Raw genomic sequence first — 19246 nt, 5'->3', positions numbered from 1 at the left:
GTCAAATAAACTATTTATCCCAAGTTTTATTCTGTAACCTCCCCTCCTTATATTGATAAGCCTTCAGAGGTCATTTGTACCATCCTTGAAGTCCTAGAGTACCTACTTTTTTCCTCCCCAAAAGAGCTTAAGATAGTACTAGACTACATTTTATGTATGTTTTATTTGATGTCAGTTCTCCTTCCTCTCCACACCTGTCAAAAGGAAAAAAAATCCTAAACCAGCCTATTTATTATACTTTTTGGTTAACAAAAGGAAAAAAAAGACACTATTTTAGAAAAAATCAGCTAATAGAGTAAATCCCCTTGATATGAAGATACATTTTGCACCGCTATTCCCATACTTTCTATTAAGCATAAGGGAGGAATGTTTAAATCATTTAAGAGAGAATTCTTAAGTTACCATCCCTGCACTTTTTCTTTTCAATGAACAGGATGTGCAATTTCTAAACCAGATGTGATCTACCAAATGGAAAGAAAGGAAGCATTTTGGATGCCAGAGACAGATATCCCAAGAAACAGCTCTCCAGGTGCCTACATAAAATTCAAGCAGATTACTCATAAACTGTAGCTTGATGTTCATTTTAGTTCTTCAAATTTAATTCTTAAAAAATGTTTTTCCAGTCATATACTTTACATTTTCTCTTAGTTTTGTTTTATTAATTCTTGATGTTGTAAAAAAAAATTATTAGCTTCCATTTGCCCATTTCTAGTTTTTAAGAATTTTTTTAAGTGACTTTGTGTACTTCCTTTTCCATTTTGGCCATCTCTTTTTCTTTTAGGAATTCTTTTTTTTTTCAGTAAATTTTCAATTTTTTTTCTCTTTTTTACCAATTCTAATTTTTAAAACATTCTTCTCCCCAGTGGATTATTTTGTCTCTGTTGTCATTTGGCATATTCTGTTTCTTAAGGTGTTTGTTTCTTCACTATTTTTTTGTGCTTACTTTACCAGTTTGTTGATTCTTCTTTTTTACTATTTTCTTGTATTGTTCTCAATTCTCTTCCCAAATTTTCCTCTTCCTTTCTTACTTGATTTTTGGAATGCTTTTTGAGCTGTTTGTGCCTTGGGGCCAATTCATATTTTTTGTTTGAGACTTTGGTTTTGGGAGTTTTTACTTTGCTGTCTTCTAAATGAGTCTTTTGATCTTCTTTGTCACCATAGTAACTTTCTATAGTCAGAAGTTTTTTCCAGCATATTTCTTGACTTTTAACTCTCTTAAAGTAGGACTCTCCTTTCAGGTAGAAGCCATACTTTCCCAAGCTTCAGGGGGTTTTGGTAGCTGTTTTCAGAGATATTACATTTCTAGGACTAGGTTTTTAATTCTTTCAAGATTGTATTATCTAAGGAAAAATGTGTATACTACTCTTTTGTCCTATCCTGTGAAAGAGTATAAGCAGGGTCCCTGTTCCAGTGTGGCCACAAGCTCTAGTATGCTTGTGCTGTCCTTCTTGGGACTACCACCCATGACTGTGACCGAGATCCAGGTATCGGCAAAGCAGCAGAGTTCTTTCCTAATGCCAACAAAAAGACCCCTATAATTTTCTTTTGACCACTTTTCTGACCCACTTACCACCTGTGGCCTGAGAATTCCAGAAGGTACCCCTACTATTGATTTAATCACTCCCAAGGCATACTGCAAGTTTTCTGGAGCTGATCTGTGATCCTGGTGTAACAGACCTTTTGTACCAACTCTTTGAGTTGTCTTGGGATGGAAAATTGTTTTATCCCATTTTTCTATGGGTTCTGTTACTTCAGAATTTGAGGAATTATTTAAAGTTGTTTAGGGAGTTTTGAGAAGAGCATGAGGACAGTTTCTGCCTTTCCTCTGCCATTTTGCTTCCATCACTCCCAAGTTATTTCAAAATGTCGACCACGGTAGCTTATTAAAGTTTCTTGATTCTGTTGAAAAAAGCTGAGATATTTTTTAAGTTGATTTTTAATGCAACTCTTTACTCACATGTATCTCTATTCATCTATTTACATTAAAGTGAGGGCTTATTTATCCCTCCAGATAATTTCATACTAAGTCAATTTATTTACATATGTTAACTGTGAATCATAATATTTTTACATAAAATGAACTGTGATCTTTATTGAAAGACCAGCGAGACTATCACTCTTGGATGGGAAGACTGGAGAATAGTTTTAAAACCTTTGAGTAAAGGTTTTATTTGGGAAAGGGGGGAAAAAGGCAAGGTTAATCAGCCCTTTATTCTTTTTTTCAGAGAGCAAAGAATTTACTGGAGAAAATTATATGAATGTAATGAATTTGGGGAAGCTTTCAAACTGAAAACATTTGTTCAGCATCAGAGAATTTATACTGAAGAGACTCCTTATAAATGTAAAGAATGTGGGAAAGGCTTCCATTACATATTACAGTTTGTAGAACATCAAAGAATTCACACTAGAGAAAAATCTTATAAATGTAGTGAATGTGGAAAGGCCTTCAAACAGAGGATACAGCTTACTCATCACCAGAGAATTCATACTGGAGAGAAGCCTTATAAATATGATGAATGTGGGAAGGCTTTCAGAGTAGAAACACAGTTTATTCAACATCAGAAAATACATACTGGAGAGAAGCGTTATGAATGTAAAGAATGTGGGAAAGGTTTCTGTTGGAATTCAGATTTCATGAGACATCAGAGTATTCATATTGGTGAGAAACCTTATGAATGTAATGAATGTGGGAAGGCCTTCAGACTAAAAGCACATCTTACTCGGCATCAGAGAATTCATACTGGAGAAAAACCTTATAAATGTGACGAATGTGGGAAAGCCTTCAGTAGCAATTGATCACTTAATAAACATAAGAAAATTCATGGAAACATGTCTTACAAATGTAAGGAGTACAGAAAGGTCTTCCACTACAATTCAGATTGTAACCAACAGAAAATTCATAGTGGACAGAAACCTTACAAATGTAATGAATGTGGGAAGGTCTTCCGCCTTACCATACAACTTACTCAACATAAAAGAATTCATACTGGAGAGAAACCTTATGAATGTAATGAATGTGGGAACGCATTCAGACAAAGAATACAGCTTACCGTGCATCAAAGAATTCATATTGGAGAGAAGCCTTATAAATGTGATGAATGTGGGAAGACCTTCAGAATAAGAGTACATACTAGAGAGAAGCCTTATGAATGTACTTATTGTGGGAAGGCTTTTAGACTGAGACATGAGCTTACTAAGCATCAGAGAATTCATACGGAAGAAAAACCATTTATATGTAATGAATGTGGAAAAAGCTTTTCTTGTAATTCAGATTTTCTGAGACATCAGAATATTCATACTGGAGAAAAACCTTATAAATATGATGAATGTGGGAAGGCCTTCAGACAGAAGTCAGAGCTTCCTTGGGATCAGAATATATATATATTGGAGAGAAGCCTTATGAATGTAATGAATGTGAGAAGGCTTTCAGACTGAGGACACAGCTAACTCAGAATTCATTCTGGGGGAAAAATTGAATATAATATGTGTTGAAAGATCTGCATGAATTAAAAAGTTACTCTGCATTAGAGGATTCATATGAGAGCAAAGTTAAGATTGTAATAAATATGGAAAGGCCTTCAAAAGTAAGACCCAACTTACTGTGTATCAGAGAATTCCTACTGGCGGAATTCCTTAAGTATAAGTTGGGTGGGAATGCCTTCCACTACAACTCAGGACATATTCAATGCAAACAATTCTTACTAGAAAGACAACTTTTGAATGCAGTGTGTTTGAGAAAGCCTGCCACCTGAACTCAGAACTTAGTTGACATTTGGGAGTTCTTACTGCTGAGAAATGTTATGAAAATGGTAATATCTTCTGTAGGACCATAGAACTTGCTTGACATCAGAGAATTTTTATTCAAGGAAAACCTTATGAAAGCAATCAATGTGGGAACATCTTCAAACTCTGGCTATATCTTACTATGCATCAGAGAAATCATACTAGAGAGAACTATTATTATGTATTTAATGAATATGGCAAGGTTTTCAAACTGAAACACAGGACAAAGCCAGAATGATGGAGTGAAGTCAGCATTTTTTGCCCGGTTCTCCCAACACATCCCCTTTACCACAATTTTTAAAAGTGCATCAAACTGAATTCTGAGTGAGAAAGTGAAGGAAAAGTCACAGTGACTCATTTCTAAAGGGTATTTAAGAAGTCAGAGAGATACAGATAGGTGGGAATTGGCCAGATTGCAGGGCATAGGATGTAAACCCACCAGTGCTGAGCAGTTTAGTGCCCAAGAAAGGTTAAGAAAACTAAACAGTTGATTAGAAAGATATTTCAGGGGATCCCTGTGCTAGCACTAGGTACAGAATCAGATGTCATTTGGCAGCTCTATCACTCTGTGTGTGGGTGTGGGTGTGTAAAATAACCAGGGCAGTGAGGAACAGTTATGGTGGCAAGGGAGCAGATAACCTAAATCTTATTCTGGTTATGGTCCCAACTACTAGCTTGTAGACCCAGAGGACAATGATCTGACTTCTCCTTGGATCATACAATTTTAGAAACAACAGAAACTTACAAATCCCTATACTTAAGCTCAGAAAAACAGCAGACATAAAATCAGAAGACAAGGATAAGTGCCTCCAGAGGTGATCAGAACCTAATGCTAACAAAAATTCCAAACTCAAAGAAATAGGGTAGAAAAATGAGAAAACTACACAAAGTAAGAGAAAAAGAAAGTAAAACAACAACCTGACAATAAAAAGCTTGTATGGGCACAGGGAAGCTCAAGGCAAACTCGGAGGTAATGATTCACAAATCTCTACAATGAAAGCCTCAAAGAAAAATGCAGATTTGATAGAAACCCACAAAGAATAACTTGACAAGCTCAAGAGAAAAAAAAAACTCAATAGAGGAAAATTTAAATCAAGTAAGAGTGGTAAGTAAAGTTTAGGAGAAGAAAGAACAGCAATTATGACACAAGAATGAAGAAATTGGTAAGAGACAAAAAAATACTTTAAAAAAGTCTTACAAATCAAATTTTGCCAATTGGTTAAAAGAGGTACAATGATCTCCCAGAAGACATTAACTTCCAAAAATTAGAATTGATGAAGTGAAAAGTAATGATTCATGAGACATGAGTAAACAGTAAAATGAGATCCAAAGAATGAAAATTTCAAAACGTCTTATTAAAAAAAAAAAACTGACCTGGAAAATAGGCCAAGGAAAGATAACTTAGTAATTGTTGAACTACCTAAAATCCTTGAGGGGAAAATAGAGAAGATATATTCCAACATTATAAAGGGAAAATGTTCAGATATATTGGAATCAGAGGGCAAAGTAGAAGTGGAAGGATTCCACTGGTTTTTTCCTGATTGAGATCCCAAAATAAAAATTAGTAATGATAGTCAAAATTCAGAGCTTCCAGATCAAAGAGAAAATACAGAAAAACATAATTCAAATAACATGGAATCATAGGTAAAACCACAGTCTAGTATCAGAAGCTTTGGAGTATGATATTCCAGATAGCAAAGGAACTTGATTATAACTGAGAATGAAATACCAGCAAAATTGTGTATAATATGGGGGGAAGTGGATATTTAATGAAATAGAGGGTTTCTAAGCATTTCAGATGAAAAGACAATTGTCTGAATATAAAATGTAGCACTTAACCACAAGACAGCATAAAAAGGTAAGCATGAGGGAGAAATTAAAAATTAAAATGAAGCTAAATTGTTTTTATTCTTAAATATATTCCTTAGAATCCCTGAGAACTTTTTCATCCTTAGGGTAATTAGGAATCTATTTAGAAAGCAGGCATACTTATGAGTCCAGTGTATTGGGATAATCTCAAAAAAAAATGGATGTTTCAGAAAAGGATGCTTTAGAAGAATGGGAAAAATCATCTCATAAAAGATAAGCAAGGATGATTTTTTACAGTGTTATTGGAAAAAAGTTATAACAGGCAACGCATGAACCTCAGTTGCATCTTAACTAATTCAGAAAGGAAAAAAATGTGCACCTGTACACACAGTATGCACACACATACTTGCACAAATTGGGTATAGAAATCATCTTGCTCAAGAAAGTAGGCTGAGAAGGGGCTAAGAGAATGAGGGAAGGTGTGATAAGAGGTAGGGTAGATTAAAAAAGATACTAGTTAACATCAGAATACTCTAAAAGGGAACAGGATAAACAAAAGGAGAAACAGAAGAGAATATTATGAATTGCTGTACACAGCAGTCATAAGTAAATGCAAATGGAATGAACAGCAATATTGTAAAAAATAACAACTTAGCCACTCATTACACAATAATCCACCACAACTCCAAAGGACTTGTGATGAAAAAATGCTCTCCTCCAGCAGATACAAAACTGATTGATTCAGAGTATAGCTTTTTTTTTTCTTTCTTTTGTTCCCCTGGTATATGGTTAAAGCAGAAATGTGTTTTATATGGCCATTTGTATAATAGCTTTTATGTTACCTTCTCTGTGTGGTCTGGGGAGTAGATAGAAGAAGGGAGACAATTTGGAACTGAAAATTTAAATGCTGCATTAATGGGTTTTGTGTTTTAAGAGAGGCAGAATGAAGAGGCTGAGGCCCTTTCATTGTTCACCATGCATGTTTTCTCTCCATTTCTTCCTGCATAATCTTCCTAACTATAACTAAGATAAGTGGAACGTAGCAAAGAGGGAATATAACATTGCTACTACTATTCCTGGGGTTAGAGATTGGCCATTCTTCTCTGGAATCCAACAAAAATGGGACTTGGAACAATGAATCCATGTCCTCCTAAACCTGTAGAGATCAAGACCTGTAATCTTCCCTAAAGTTTACAGTTGCATTATCCATAAGATGGTGAAATGTTTTATTTCCACAATCAGCTACCTCATATTTTTAAAAGCATATGTATCAGATCTTCAGTAACTAATGTTAAATTTGCAAGAAAGTGAAATACTTAGAGCTACAATTGGATGTTTTACTCCTGAGCCCACATATCATGCAAGACAAAGTGTAGGCAGGCTATTACAGAACTGATCTGGGTGTTTAAATGGTTCTTCCCAGGAAGTGACTCAGTCTGAACATGTCATAACTAACAAGAGAAGGAAGGTTAAATGTGCACAACTATCAAAATACAAAGAAATGCATTTAGTGTGGATGCCAAAAGATGGCACCAACGTCATACCCAGTTATAAAGCCTTAGAGATTTCCATGATGAGGAACAGGAGACTGGGAGGCTAGTTGTCTTCTAAGAATTGACTTAAGGAAAAGAAATTGATAAATATTGCAGAATACTGTTTTTCTGATTCGGTGCTGTGTTTGACATAGCTCAGGGAATTTTTATTAATTGTGATCACAAAAATCACATACAAATATATGCATCAGCTATATTCTTAGATCAGGTAGAATATTGCTAACCAATTTATAGTCTTATAATTTGTTTAAGATGAAAAAGGATAAATTGGGGATGGTCTAAAAGTCAAAGACAAATGGTGTTAGTACAGTTGCCTAAAGCTAGGAGACTGATAAAAGGTATACTTAGTGGGGCAAAGTACCCGAGTTATGACTGGGATAGTCTAGGAACAAGCATTGTAAGTGTGCAGGAATTACCATTGTCCTTCCTAGAGAAAACGTTCTTCTTGGGAATGCATTTACTCATTCTTTCTTACCCTCAGGCTTTTGCAGCAGTTTGATGATCTTTTGAAACTCAATGATATTCAACAAGTTTTTGATTCCTTAGATAAAGGAAGAGGAGACAAGAGGTGAGAAGTAGAACCCAGAAACTAGCTACCAGATGTATGAGAAGAATCTGGGGAAATAATAAAGAGAAAATTTGACTAGAAAATAAAACAAGCATTAAGTTCTTATTCTGTACTTGGTTAGATGGAAGTTAGCTTTTATGTGGAAGTTAGCTTCCAAAAGTCAGCATGTCAATGTTATGCCATAGTTCTCTTTAACTGTTCTGACTTGGTTTCCCTGAACTAGTTTCCTTTTCTCAGTTTCCTTAACTGTTCTGTCAAATCCCCTTAGTCGTAAAAACCCACTCTGGTCCATTAAGATTGGGAACCATTTACTCTAAGGTTATAAATTGCTAGCAAGATAAAAAGAGAGCAGAACTCCTGACCCTCCCCTGTCCTCAAGAATTTACAGTATCCCTCTAAAATATTCTAAGATACCTCACTGACATCTTTATCTCTGGGTATTCAGACATCTTGTCTCTGGGCTTTTAGGATTTATGGTCTCCCCCCAACCTGACAGAAACTTTGGCACGCTTTGGGTTCTTTGTCTTTAGAGAATATTTAAGAGGTTGGCTTTCTCCTATTCATTGCTGGAAGAGCCTGGCTGCTAGATGCAGCAGGCTGGATTCTTTGCTCCCCAGCCCTGGGACCAACATGGTTTCCTTGGTCCCAGTATATCTTTATCTCTATCTGACTGGATAATTTGAGACGAGAGTCCTGTCCAGTCAATTATACTCTCCAATTAATAAACTATTGGAAACTCTCTAATCTCTTTCCTGCCTCAGTTTCTCCGGCATTATATCAGAAATCATATAGAGTCAAAATTGCCCTTTGTGCTTCCTTAAATTGTCTATGAAGTACAGTGCAATAGCTTTAAATATATGACTACCTGGAAATTTGAACTTAGAAAATATTAATTTTGAAACCTTGATAATGAAGCCTTTTCCCATTCTTGTCAGAGAGGTGATGGACCAGAAGTTTAGAATGGGACATGTGTCTTCTGATATAATGAGTATTTGATTTGTCTTGCTTTATTCTGTGTATGCCTTTTTAAATGGGCTTTTACTTGGGAAGTGGGATGACATTGGAAAATGACAGGAAAAGAAACTGAACCTGTGATTGAAGAGAGAACCCCAAAAATCTGAAAAATCCTTAAAGGAGAAAATCTTCAACTCTGCCTCAGTGAGGGGACTCCATCTCAAGCACAAACAATTTCATCTTTGTTATCTGGGTGGGGTTAGCCCAGTCCGGAAACCCATTGAATTCAATTCAAATTCTAGCCCTAGCTGAAACCCAGCAAGGGAGGAGCCAACCTGGGACTCCACCCCCGATCTCCCTTCAGTTTGTAGCCAAAGCCCCCTATTATAAAAGAGCCAAACCAAAATCCTCTCTTTGCAGAGGTTCCAAACATCCCAGCCCTACGCCTGGCATGCCAAGGGTGTCTTCCCACTGGAATACTGTTTCCGGGGGCCCTCTTATCTATACCTTTACCTATTTCCTTAACTAGACTTTAACCTTACTTCCAATCCCCATAATAAACCTCTTTTATCAATCTAGGTTTCCTTTACAGAGAACTGCTTATGCTGCCACTAGACCTCTTTAACTCCCTACCCTTGCAGCTGAATTCTGAAGGGCTGCAGGGAAGCTCCATTTGACTCCCCGAACCCCAAACCTGCCACTAGACCTCATTTAACTCTCTGACTACCAGAAACCTTAATTTCATTTGGGTTCCCCAAATCTAAGCTTCATCATTTTGGTTCCCTCTATACCTCATCATGATGTTATTGATATAAGGAATTCTCAGACGAATAAAATACTCTCTTCCAGTGCGGGTCACTACACTTTCTGTGACTTCTAGTCTTAGAGAATTTTCTGTGATGCGGAGTTACATGTTGTGCCTTAATTCCAATGGCAGGTATGTATCAGAGGTATCTCAGATCTCATTACTACATGAAGCTGCCTTTGGGGAAACTGATAGCAATTTATTTAAAAAGTATCAGCACATTTAGATTTAAAATTCAGAGAAGAAAACAAACATGAAAAGGGGACACAATAATTTTATTGCTATCTTTTAAAATGTAATATATACTTTAAAAAACAAGTTGCATAGAAGACATAGCTTTGTCCCCATCTTCTTTTTCATTATTCTTTATGATTCAGATTAAATTATGATTCAGAGAAGAGATTCCAGGGGAGTCCTATATCAGCACTGGGAGCAGAAACATGGATCAATTGGACCCTTATTACCGAGTCTCCCTTTCAGAATGGAGAGGAGCAATCACAAAGGAGCAGAGGCCATAGATATATAAGGAACAAATTACAAAAACTTAATTCTGAGACTTTAATAAGCCTAGGTCCATTGGAGATGACTTGGTCCTGCACACAAATCTAAGTTGGTGATTAAAAATATGAAAAAGAACATGGTCTCACTTCATCTAGTTAATAAACTAATAGACAAAACAAAAAAACTGAAAGGCAGGAGTTTGTTGGGATTACATTGTTTTTCATGAGAACAAACTCCAAAATTTGAAATGAAGAAGCAGTATGTTTTTTAATTCTTTGAAAAGCTTTTTGTTTTCAAAATATGTTTTAATAGTTTTCAATAGCCCCTCCACTAGAGAGCAAGCTATCCAACATATATTTAACATGTGCAATTCTTCTATATATATTTCCACAATTATATTGTACAAGAAAAATCAGATCAAAAAGGAAGAGAAAAAAAAAGAAAAGAAAAGGCAAGCAAACAAAAATGTTGAAGTACTATGTTGTGATCCACACTCAGTCCCCAAAGTCCTCTCTCTGGATGCAGATGGCTCTTCCTCACAAGACCACTGGAACTGCCTGAATCACCTCATTGTTGAAAAGAGTCACATCTGTCAGAATTGATCCTTGTATAATCTTGTTGGTGTGTACAACATCAGAACTCCCTTGGAATCCTGCTTTCTCTCTTGGGTGCCCTATGGGAGAATGGCCTGAGGCAGGCTGGTATCCAGGCTGAGGGAGGCAGCCAGGATGAGGAAAGGGCCAGAGGCCCAGAGATAGGAGGGTTCTCTGAAGGAATTAGGAAGGCTGAGTTTGGGGGACAAGCAACATGGAGCATGGAATAACTGCAAGCATTCTGAGGGGCTGTGACAAGGATGGGGGTGGGATTTGTTCTATCTGATAAACTACTAAAATATGAGCAAAGAGAATGGTGAGGCAAACTAAGAACAATAAACTATAAGAGCTATGTAAAAGTGTAATTGATGATTCATTATTGGAGGTAATAATAGCTAACCTTTCTAGAGTGCTTACTAAGTGTCAGACAAAGTGCTTTGTACTTTACAATGGACCTTACTTGATTTTCACAACAAGCTTAGGAGGTAGATGCTTTTATAATTTCCATTTTACAGATAAAATTGAAACAAAGGTTAAGTGGCTCACCTAGGGTGACATAGCAAAGAAATATCTGAGTCTTGATTTGAACTCATATCTTCTTGACAACTTGTCCAACTTTACCTCTTGTACCACCTAACTTCCCTATTCTTCAAGTTTTCAAAAAAAAAAAAAGGTTATGAGAGCACTTTTTGAGGATGGAAAGTAGAGTCTGAGGTAGATTTCTTGACATGTCACCCAATTATTTAGATTGTGTCACTCCATGATTCTTGGTCAAGAAAGAAATCAAGGTCAGAACTTGTCACAGCCCCTGCCATCTTCCTCTGAGACCCAGAAACCTCTCCCTGAGGCATCCCAGACAAACTGTCCCCATCCCAACCAAGGGGAAAGTGATGCTCCTGGGATACTGGTGTCTCCCTTAGCAGCTGTGGGGCAGATTTTGGTTCAGGGATGCTGCACTGTGGGAAGCTGACTATTGCCCTCTCAGTGCTAAGAGACTGCAAAAAAAAAAAAAAAAAAAAAAAAAAAAAAAAAAAAAAAAAAAAAAAAAAAAAAAAAAAAAAAGAAAGAAAAGAAAAAAGAAATCTGTCCCAGATCCTCTGGCACTGAACTGGGCAGGAGTGCAGGGTGGAAGCAGATGTAATGATGAGCCTAATGAACCTGATTTCTGGTATGCAGATACTAATGCCCTGACTGTCTCTGCAGGACATAGTTACTCTCTCTCCTAGAGACAGAGAGGAAGGAGACTGGATCAAACCAAAGGCCTCTCTAGCACCTGGAACCACAAATGCAAAATTAAAAAAGTTACAGATATTCATACTTATCACGATGCCAGGACAAATCATTGTTATAATGCTGTGAATTAAATCTTCAGATGTCAAGAAAGACTGCATCATGACTAATGAGAGGACAGATGGTCTTTGTCATGCTATATTAAGTACTTCCTATTTTGTAGACACTTTGCTAAGTACCAAGGACTTAAAGAAAGGCAAAAAATATGGCTAGACCTAAAAGAGATCATATTCCAATAGGAAGACACATAAATAACTATATAATAGATATAATACAAATGTAAAGTAATTTCAGAAGGCACTGTAATGTTCTTACTGGTTTTTTGGAGGTCTCTGAGCAGCCTTCCTTTCAGCAGTTTAATCACCACAAAAATAGTCAGGTGTTAAAGATTATGGTAGGTTATGGAGAAGAACAGGAAAAAAATCTCATGCAAAAAATAGGATCTTAACCGAGTCCCATGGAAGTCAAGAATGGCAGTAGAAAGAAGTGAGAAGGACGAGCAATGGAGCACAGCAAATGCAAAAGAACAAAGGGGGTGAAGTGTCACGTGTGTAGGTCAACAAGAAGATCAGTGTGATTAGATCATTGAGTAGATGCAACATTTCTATATATTATATAACAGAACTATATATAATTAACTATTTATATAACTATTATGATACATCACCTTATGTCACAGTATTGGTGGCAAATACTTGCAAAAAAAAAAGAATACTAGGAATATAGTTATATCTTATGCACTAACATCTGTTACCAAATATAAAGATGTAGGACTATTCTATGAAAAATGTTATAATACTTTTCTAATCAAACCATTATATATTTTGAAATTTGGGGAGTTTAGTAGGAAATTAGGATAAACTAAAGATGATGAAAATATGTTGGAAAACGTGGATCAGGAATAAAGAAATAGAAGAAGTCAAATATTTATAATATTTAACAAGGCTTAAACTTTCTTCAAACAAAGCAACCAAATTACACAATAATATATGGAATCAATTGCTTCACAGATAAGAAATAACTCATTAATGATTTTTGATTCATTACTCAATTGGCTGTGTATAGACAAACCATTGATTGAAGATCATAGAATCATGGGTTAAAACTTGGACGTGATCTTTGAAACCATTGAGTCCAAATCCTCTATTTTATAGACTACAAAGCTAAAACTCATAGAGTTAAGCCATTGTTCAAGGTAACACAGATTGTAAGTATCTAAGGTGGGATTTTTAATTCAGGTCTTCTCGATTCAAATTTTAGCATTTTATTCACTATACCATATTTTCTCTGTTAAAGCAAAAAATCAAAATTACACAGAGGTAAAAGAAAAAATAAAAATGAGAAAAAGATATAGTGTATGCAATAAAACAATTCTATTTAAAGTTATTAACATGGTAAAATGGAATGACACAAAAATAGCATCAAAACTGATTTTGTTAATTTCAAATGAAAGTTTGAACAATGTAAATCAAACATCATAATGTGGAGATGGAAAAAAACATTAAAAGTGTCTTAGTTTTAGAGGATTCTGGGAAGATGTTGGAGGTCAGAAAAGTCTAAGCTTTTCAGATCTGTCCCATAAATAACTGTCCCCCAAAAATAACACTTCAGAATGAATGCAGATCAGTAAAAATAAACAAGAGCTGGGGAAGAACAGAAATCCTCTTGGAGAAGAGGGGCGGAGCCAAGATGGCGGAGAAGGCACAGGCAACTTTCTAAGCTCCTCTCATTCCCCTCATAACCAACTATTTTATCCAGCCTCAGAAATAGCTCTTCACTGCTTAAATTCATGAAGATCAGAAGCATACAACTTACCTGTTGAAGTCAATCTGGAAGATCGCCAGGAAAGGTTTGTCCTGAGGGGCCAGGAACAGACTAGCGCAGGCAGTGAGAGACTAGCGTCCTGAGCAGACCAGGGGCGGGGGTGATCTCTGTGGCTAGAGAAGTTATAGAGGCCACTCTGCTATAGGCTAACTGCTCTGCCTTTATTACAAAGCAGTAAACTGGCAGAGAAATTAAAGCCTAAAACAGAGGGTACTCCAAAAAACGCCAGAACCTAACACTGGCAGTAGCTACTCAAACCCGGAAGTGACTCAGGAGACTGAAACACAGCCCTGCAGCTACATCCTGCAGTTCAGGGCTTTTTGGGGCAGTTACAAACCCACACATCAGGGGGGCACAGCCTGGGCAGCCTCTAATCAGCACAGTGGGGGGCTCGGCCTAGGGCAATAGAACTTCCCCAACAGGACTGTGCTTCCGGGAGCAGAGATACTTCCTGTCCCTGCAAATCCATTCATTGCTCAACTGCTAATACCCACAGCCCCAGGGCGGGATTTGGCTTGGGGTAGTGAAACTCTCACTGCTCAGCATCTAGCCCCAGGGCAGTGTTATCCTCACCAAGCAGGGTTCTTTGCAGGGCACTTTCCAGCTCCTGCCCTGCAGGCCTGAGTTCTTCCAGGTGGGGAACCTCTTTCCCAGAGCACTCAGTACCTTGCTGCTTTTTGCAGCGGCCAGCAGGACAGCTACCCATCCATACACCTCCTCACTGCCCTGTGGAGGAAGCTGGTAACCCCTGTCTGAAGGCAGACCCTAAAGGTTTTAACAAAATGAGTAAGAAAAATCAAAAGGACAATTGATAGTTTCTACTCAGAAAGAGAACAGCTTTTCAACCCTGAAGAGACTAATATCAGACAGTCTCCAGGACAATTGTTGGTCCCCAATACAAAAGGCTCTCCTAGAAGAGACTATTAAAACGTTAAAAGAGAACTAGAAGAAAAATGGGGAAAGGAAAGAGAAGCTAGCAAGAGAGTACAGAAAAGACGATAAAATCACTAAAAGAAAAAATTTGACAAAGTGGAAAAAGAAAAATAACTCCCTGAAATGTGAACTGAAAAGGTAAAAACCTCCCAAGAAGTGCAGGGAAACAGAATTTGTGAATTGAGAAAGAAAATAACCTACAAAAAAAAATTAGTGAAATGGAAAAAATTCCATAGAGCAAAATGACTCATTTAAAACTCAATCAGACATATACAAAAAGAAGTAAAAAAAAAGCTAATGAAGAAAATAACACCAAAAATCAGAACTGAACAAATAGAAATGACTGACCATTGAGACAGGAAGAATCACAAGCAAAACCAAAAAAATGAAAGATTGGAAAAAAATGTCAAATATTTACTTGAAAAAACAAAGGACCTGGAAAATAGATCAAGGAGAGAAAACCTAAGGATCATCGGACTACCCAAAAATTATGATGAAAAAAAGAGCCTAGATACTATTTTACAGGAAATTATTAAAGAGAACTGCCCAGAAGTAATAGAACCGGAAGGTAAAATAGGCGTGGAAAGACTCCATCAAACACTTTCTGAAAAAGACCCTAAAATAAAGACTCCAAGGAATATTGTGGCCAAACTTCAGAATTTTCAGATTAAAGAAAAAATTCTACCAGCATCCAGGAAAAAACAGTTCAAATACCAAGGTTAATATGGTCACACAAGATCTGGCTGCCACAACATTAAAGGATCGAAGGGCCTGGAATTTGATATTCCAAAAGGCAAAAAGAACTTGAATGCAGCCAAGAATAAACCACCCAGCTAAGCTGGAGCATTTTTTCCATGGAAGAAGATGGAATTTAATGAAACAGAGCAACCCATCTGTTTCTAAAGAAAAACCAGACAAACAAAAAATTTGATTCCAAACAACAGGACTCAAGACAAGTAGAAAAAGGTAAAAGGAACTCTTGAGAACTGTATTTCATTGGGATATACATAAAAAATCACATGTATAATTTGATTTTACGATAAGCATAAAAAGGAAGTAAAAATGGAAAGGGTAATGTCAGAAAAAGGGAAAGGGGAGATAAAAAGAGGGAAACTTCATGTGTCGATGAGGCAAAGGAAACCATCAATCTGAGGGAATTTAGAGAGGGGAGGAACATTGTGCGAATCTTACTCTCATCAGAGTTGGCTCAAAGAGGAAATAATTGACACATTTGTTTTACAGAGAATCTTCTTACCCATTAAAAAGTGGAGAGGAAAAGGGAAAAGGGAAAAGAGTAATAAGGGAAGGTACAAGAAAGGGAAGGGATTCAAAGGGAGGAGGGAGGGATACTAAAGAGGGAGAACTGGGTGACGCAAGTGGGACCAATAAATTTAATACTAAGGAATTGGGGAAGGAGGACAAGAAAAAGAAAAGCATAATCTGGGGATATTAGGATGGCAGGAAATACAGAATTAGTAATCTTAACTGTAAATGTGAATGGGATGAACTCCCATAAAGAGGAGGGGATAGCAGACTGATCAAAAGTCAGAACCTACAATATGTTGTTTACAAGAAAACAATTTAAAACAGGGAGATACATATAGAGTAAAGGTAAAAGGCTGGAGCAGAATCTATTATGCTCAGGTGAAGTCAAAAAAAGGGTAGCTATCCTTATCTCAGATCAAATAAAAGCAAAATTGATCTAATTAAAAGCGATAATGAGGAAACTATATCTTCAAAAGTACTATAGACAATGAAGCAATATCAGTATTAAAAATATATGCACCAAGTGGTATAGCATCTAACTTCCTAAAGGAGACGTTAAGAAAGTTAAAGAAGAAATAGCAAAACCATAATAGGGAGACCTCAATCTTACACCTCAGATTTAGATAAATCAAATCACAAAACAAATAAGAAAGAAATTAAAGAGGTAAAAGAATATTAGAAAGACCAGGTATGATAGATCTCTGGAGAAAACTGAATGGTGATAGAAAGGAGTATACTTTTTCTCAGCAGCTCTGAACCACACAAAATTGACCATATATTAGGACATAAAGACTCAAAATTAAAATGCGGAAGGCAGAAATAGTAAATGCTTTCTTTTCAGATCACAATGCAATAAAAGCTACATTCAACAAAAACATTAGGGTGTAAATAAATCAAAAAGTAATTGAAACTAAATAATCTCATCTTAAAGAATGATTGGGTGAAACAGCAAATATAGACAAATTAATAACTTCACCTAAGATAATGACAACGGTGAGACATCATACCAAAATTTGTGGATGTAGCCAAAAGGGTAATAAGGAAAACTTTATATCTTTAGAGGTTTACTTGAACAAAATAGAGAAAGAGAAGTCAATGAATTGGCTTGAACTTAAAAGCTAGAAAAAGACCAAATTAAAACCCCAATCAAATAAATACTAAACTTGAAATTCTAAAATTAAAAGGAGAAATTAATAATATTGAAACTAAAAAAACTATTGAACTAATAAATAAACTAAGATTTGGTTTTATGAAAAAACCAATAAAATTGATAAACCTTTGGTAAATCTGATTAGAAAAAGGAGAGAGGAAAATCAAATTAGTAGTCTTAAAAACGAAAAGGGAGAACTTTCCACCAATGAAGACGAAATTAAAGAAATAATAAAGGGTTACTTTGCCCAACTTTACGCCAATAAATTTGATAACTTAAACGAAATGGATGACTACCTCCAAAAATATAGGCTTCCCAGATTATCAGAGGAGGAAGTAAATTGCTTAAATAGTCCCATTTCAAAAAAAAAAAGAAATAGAACAGGCAATTAATCAACTCCCTAAAAAAAAAAATCCCCAAGACCAGATGGATTTACATGTGAATTCTACCAAACATTCAAAGAACAATTAATCCCAATGCTTTATAAACTATTTGAAAAAGTAGGGAATGAAGGAGTCCTACCAAATTCCTTTTATGACACAGACATGGCACTGATACCTAAACCAGGTAGGTTAAAACAGAGAAAGAAAACTATAGACCAATCTCCCTAATAAATATTGATGCTAAAATCTTAAATAAAATATTAGCAAAAAGGCTATAGAAAATCATCCCTAGGATAATTCACCATGATCAAGTAGGATTTATACCAGGAATGCAGGGCTGGTTCAATATTAGGAAAACTATCAGCATAATTGGCCATATTAATAACCAAATTAACAAAAACCATATGATCATCTCAATAGATGCAGAAAAGCATTTGATAAAATCCAACATCCATTCCTATTAAAAACACTTGAGAGTATAGGAATAAATGGACTTTTCCTTAAAATAATCAATAGCATCTATTTAAAACCAGCAGTAAGCATCATATGTAATGGGGACAAACTGCAACCATTCCCAGTAAGATCAGGAGTGAAACAAGGTTGCCCACTATCACCGTTACTATTTAATATTGTATTAGAAATCCTCTTGGGACAACTGGAGAAGATCTGAAGAAAAATCCCAGTACTGAGGTTTAGTCCCTGTGAAGTGTGAAGAGCTCCAGGCTAGTTCCTCTGAAACAACAAGCAATGAGTGCTGGGGCTAAGTGAGTTGGGAGATAGCCTCTGCCCCAGCCACAGCAATTTTCACCTCCCAGGCATCTAAGTCAGGGAAGATTGATACCTGACTAATAAAGATACCTGATCCAGCTGTACTGCTGAGACATGGTCTTGGGCAAGAAGGAATCAGCACTCCCTGGGTGAGTGCAGAAGTGGGCCAAGCGACAATACTAGCTGTGGGCACTTATATAATTATCATTGTTCTTCATTTTGGTTTCAGGCCAGAGGAGAACAGGAGTATCTGAGGCCAGAGGAATCATATCCCTCTTCTCCCAGACTTCACATCAGGACTAGAAGTGATTACAATAACAAACTCTTATTTTTAAAATGAGCAGACTATATTATATATGTGTATATACTAAAAAAAAAAAAAACTATAGAAAGTTACAGTAGGAATAAGGAAAACAAGATTCATCCTTAATCCTGTCCTCTAAATTGTTAAACATAAGAAGTCTCTACTACCCCCAAATGGTCACTTTTCTTTTTTTAAAAATTTAAGCTTTTTCTTTTCAAAATATATGCATGGATAATTTTTCAACACTGACCCTTACAAAACTTTGTGTTCCAAATATTCCCCTCCTTTCCCCCACTCCCTCCCCTAGATGGCAAGTAATCCAATATATGTTAAACATGTTAAAATACATGTTAAATCCAACATATGTATATATATATATATATATATATATATATATATATATATATACAATAATCTTTCTGCACAAGAAAGATCAAATCAAAAAGGGAAAAAATGAGAAAGAAAACAAAATGCAAGCAGACAACAAAAAGTGAAAATGCTATGTTGTGATTCACACTCAGTTCCCAAAGTCCTTTCTCTGGATGTAGATGGGTCTCTTCATTACAAGATCATTGGAAGTGGCCTCAGTTGTCTCATTGGTAAAGAGAACCACGATTATCAGAATTGATCATCGTATAATCTTGTTGTTGCCATGTACAATGTTTTCCTGGTTCTGCTTATTTCACTTAGCATCAGTTCATGTAAATCTCTCCAGACCTCTCTGAAATCATCCTGTTTCTTATAGAAAAATAATATTCCATA

General features: G+C 36.2%; 1 protein-coding gene and 1 gene segment (V, D, J or C); both read left to right on the top strand.

Moving 5' to 3' along the window:
* Positions 1-6296, top strand: part of LOC100922526 (zinc finger protein OZF-like) — a 49818-nt gene extending 43522 nt beyond the window's left edge. Inside the window, exons 5-6 of one of the 2 annotated variants that reach the window (XR_004232634.1) lie at positions 434-529; positions 2226-6296. The gene's annotated coding sequence lies outside the window, so the exon portion shown is untranslated. Of the gene's footprint in view, positions 1-433; positions 617-2225 lie in introns of those variants that run through there. The other variant, XM_031957162.1, reaches the window with a different exon arrangement.
* LOC100935631 overlaps positions 1-19246 on the top strand; it is an 824790-nt gene that overhangs the window by 649702 nt on the left and 155842 nt on the right.

Source organism: Sarcophilus harrisii, chromosome 2 (genome assembly GCF_902635505.1).
Source record: "Sarcophilus harrisii chromosome 2, mSarHar1.11, whole genome shotgun sequence".
In the NCBI taxonomy this organism is placed as follows: domain Eukaryota; kingdom Metazoa; phylum Chordata; class Mammalia; order Dasyuromorphia; family Dasyuridae; genus Sarcophilus; species Sarcophilus harrisii.
This window is presented reverse-complemented; position numbering and strand designations above follow the sequence as displayed.